This window comes from Triturus cristatus, chromosome 3_2 (assembly GCF_964204655.1).
Source record: "Triturus cristatus chromosome 3_2, aTriCri1.1, whole genome shotgun sequence".
NCBI classification, from domain to species: domain Eukaryota; kingdom Metazoa; phylum Chordata; class Amphibia; order Caudata; family Salamandridae; genus Triturus; species Triturus cristatus.
In genome coordinates, this window is record NC_140584.1 from 564,032,567 (window position 1) to 564,036,293 (window position 3,727).

At 37.5% G+C, this 3,727-nt stretch overlaps 1 long non-coding RNA gene across 1 annotated transcript; it reads right to left on the minus strand.

Annotated features, from left to right (window-relative positions):
• Window positions 1-263: 263 nt before the first annotated feature.
• LOC146857701 (uncharacterized) lies at window positions 264-2,261 on the minus strand. Its single transcript, XR_014979603.1, has 5 exons — window positions 2,145-2,261; window positions 1,858-1,983; window positions 1,316-1,431; window positions 1,131-1,212; window positions 264-698 (listed from the first exon to the last, which is right to left on the minus strand). It is a non-coding gene; the product is annotated as an uncharacterized LOC146857701 (long non-coding RNA).
• Between the last annotated feature and the right edge of the window lie 1,466 nt (window positions 2,262-3,727).

A 3,727-nucleotide genomic window follows, 5' to 3' on the forward strand; every position in this document is an offset into this window, starting at 1 on the left:
AGCTGACTTACAAAGTATGAGCAGGTTTTTCTCACTGCAAAGAACATCACCCTGTGGAGGTGCTCCTCTGTCGATTTTGCCACACTGTTGCCATTACCTTTTGCTGATGAAAATTATGATTGGTTGATCACTTATCTGCCTACACCAAACACAAAAGTTGTGCTCTACCTATCTAAATAATAATAGATCAAATAGATCTTACTGATATATAACCCAACGAATCACGGGCGGCTATACCATTTGAACGAGAGAACACAGGAAAGTTTGATTAAAGATTATACTTTTATTTTTATTTTGTATAATTCATTGGTATAATTTACAACAGACAAATACTACAAATATAACTGTAGTTGATTTTAGAAAGGATATATGCAAAAACCAAAGAAGGCCCCATTAGAGAGGTAAAAGGGGTGTATGAACAATTATATCACATTCATATTCATCAGACAAACCATTCAACCTCACACAACCAATCAAAACACTACATATATATTTTCACCACATTAAAAAGAATTGTTTTTATATTGCACACAAAAGGTACTTTCCTCAAAAGCATAAATATGTACTGTTGGAATTGATGGAGACAACCAAACAATACAAAAAGACACGCCGACGCGCGTTTCGGTGCAATCACCCGACAATAAGGGTGCCACCTTCTTCAGGGCGTAAATTTTATGCGTTTCTGTTGTCCAAGGGGCCTGTAAGAATATATGAAAAGTCATAATGTCTAATTGAAAGTTATACAGAAATTTTTTTAAATAATCTAATTCATACATCAGTTATACATGTTAGAGAATTTATGGATAAATGACATTTATTTATAGCTCAATTATGGACCAATGGTGTAGCCAGCGAGAACTCGAATTGGGTTTCCATTTAATGGATCAAAAAAATATTTGTTTTTAGAAAATACAACATGAATTGTCAAAAAGGAATAATTAAAAGCAACTGCACATTTCATGCCACTTCTCACTCGATGAAATAAATATAAAGGAACAGGAAATAAATAGTAGTGACCCTGCCTGGGGGCCATGTGACAACTGTAGAGATAACATCAAAACAGAAGCAAAAACAAAAGATGAAAAAAAGGGGGGGGAAAAGGTCTGAATAATAATGGATTAAACACTCACCTAAATTAAATCCTAAAGTACATCAGTATCATAGAAAGGACATCGCAGAATCATTACTGGAAAAGTCCAAGCTGTCAGCGTCCTAAATAGGACGATATGAATATAAAGTAACACACATCTATTGGTGGCTAAAGTAAGAGAGTTGACATAATTTGCAAATTTAAAAATAGCCAAAAGATACTTGCCTGGCAAGTTGAGATGCAACAAATATTGAAGGGTAACGCCAAGTTCAGTGAAAGCAGATAGAGAATAACCACGTTTCTGGTTTTGGAAGTAGATCGATTCTTTTAATAATTTCAGACTAAAAGAAAAGTAAACCAATAAACATATTTAAATTAGAACTGCCCTGAGTAATTGATTTCATATATGATACAGAAACCAGTAGCTCATATATGATAATAATCATAACTAAAATAAATTTTAAATCTAGAGACTGTAGTGCCTTGTATACCGAGTCATGCTGGTGAAGGCACAATGATAAGTTGTGTCTGGAAACATAGTTTCTCAAAAAAGCGTCAAGGGAGAGCTTAAAGTATTCGTGTGTTCAAGGTAACTGCCTGATTAAGAGTTTCTAGGTCTCGTCTCATTTTCAATAGAGATGATAAAAGCGGCACGATGAATAAAACAGGATAAACATGAGGACGACAATGCTTCTGTTTTTCAAATGAACGTGAAGCATGCTCAGTACTAACGGCTTTAGAACAAATATCAGAAGCTTCACTCGTACCTTTGGAGCTGTAGTCCGATAGTCAAATACAAGCTGATCACGTTGTTGAATACCAGGGGTAATGGAAACAATGTATCCGGGGTCACACGCTAATGCGGATATGTCAATCTTAACGTGGCGATGTTACTGGAATGAATGGAAAAAACATAGAAAATGATATAGTAAAACACCATAACTAATGGGTGAATGGCCGACAAAGCTGTTTTTTTATTAAAAAAGTAATTAAAGACGTGTACAGACCCACATGGGGTACCAAAACGGGAAAAAATCCTATGTCTGATCTTTACCTTGTGTAAGTATTCGTGATGTGCCAAGCCGGTACGTCGTAAGAGAAGCGTCCTTTCGGATGAAAAGTTACCACGGCAAGAAACCGCGCGAAAAGCGGGTGTGTTGATGGGTCTTTTAAATCAAAGAGATCAACCACTCAGGGGACGCTGGAGCCGTGACATCAGAGAGCACGTGATCCGAGCTCAAACGTAATGAAACTAAGTAATGATCCGAGTTAAACGGGGTAAAGAGTTATGTGGTCAGTTCATAGACCAGAAGAAGCGGTTCACCAATAAACCGGCAATAAAGAGGTGCATAATCTCAAAAGCGCTTAATGTGCACTCGATTGTAAAACGCGACCACAGCAGTTCAAGTGAGACAGACTTGAGTTCGAAACATGCTCTACCAATATGTGGGAAAGTAACCTGTATCTAAGGATTCAGCTAGAAGGATGGCAGGCTTAGATGGAAAATCTGGCTATTTATATATCAAAATTGTTAACACTCGTCCGGTCAGCTACGGAAATCGAATGCTTGTAAATAAACATAGTGTTCTTTTAGATGGAGATTAGATTAAAGAGGTCATAGATATGTACCAGATTGGAACCACAACAGATGAAGATAGTTAAAAATGGACCAGCAGAATCTTAACCTGTCTCTAAGGATTCAGCTAGAAGGATGGCAGGCTTAGATGGAAAATCTGGCCATTTATATATCAAAATTGAAACAGCTTGAGCCCATCGGCAAACATTTGAACTGTAAGTTGAGTAAGGTTGAAAATGTTTTTATTGATGATTTGAAGACTGAAGGGAAGCAATTGCTTTGAAGGCAAACAAAGGAGAGGATAGATGATTCACAAAGCATGTGGGGAAAGGAAGAGGAGAAATATCGAACACTTGGAACACAGCCTAAATTGAATCTATATTGATACAGCATGGAAAAATATGTTTCACGAGGAGAAAGGAGAATGGTTTTAATTCCCATATGATGGATTGGAGTGAATGCTGCATAGATTGGAGTTTTTAGGTTACACTCATCAGATATTTACTGGAAATGACCCGGTCATTAATATGTGTATGGAAAGAATACTTATTTCAAGCTTTCTGCCAATTGGTTTGGGCTCTCCTACTTAGCTTTAGTGTCCCCCAAAGTGTATCATGAAGACAAATTAGGTGACCAGGGTATTTGGTTTCCTGGGAGAGCCAAATGTAGTGCTTCACAAATAACAGGTAGAGAATTCCAACAGAAGTCCATGTTCTGGTGTGAACATGGGCTTCTATTGGAATGCTCCAGGGCATATTATCAAGCCCATTTTCTGCCGTTAAACCGGCGATAATTTTAACGGCGTCCTTGATAATATGCCCCCAAGTTTGCCCGTCCCAGCAGTTGGTCATAAGGAGGTGGTCCCACAAACTATCAGATAAATCAGGTCTAGAAATGAGAGAAAGCTCTCTAAGTTTGCAAGGGAAGGATAGAACGCGTCATATAATATCAGTATTACATTGGATACGAGTCGCGTTCTGTGTGTCATGTGAAATGATGCAGTGATGTCAGTGTTTCTGACTGATCATATGCAAAATCGTACATATTAAGCTAACTATATC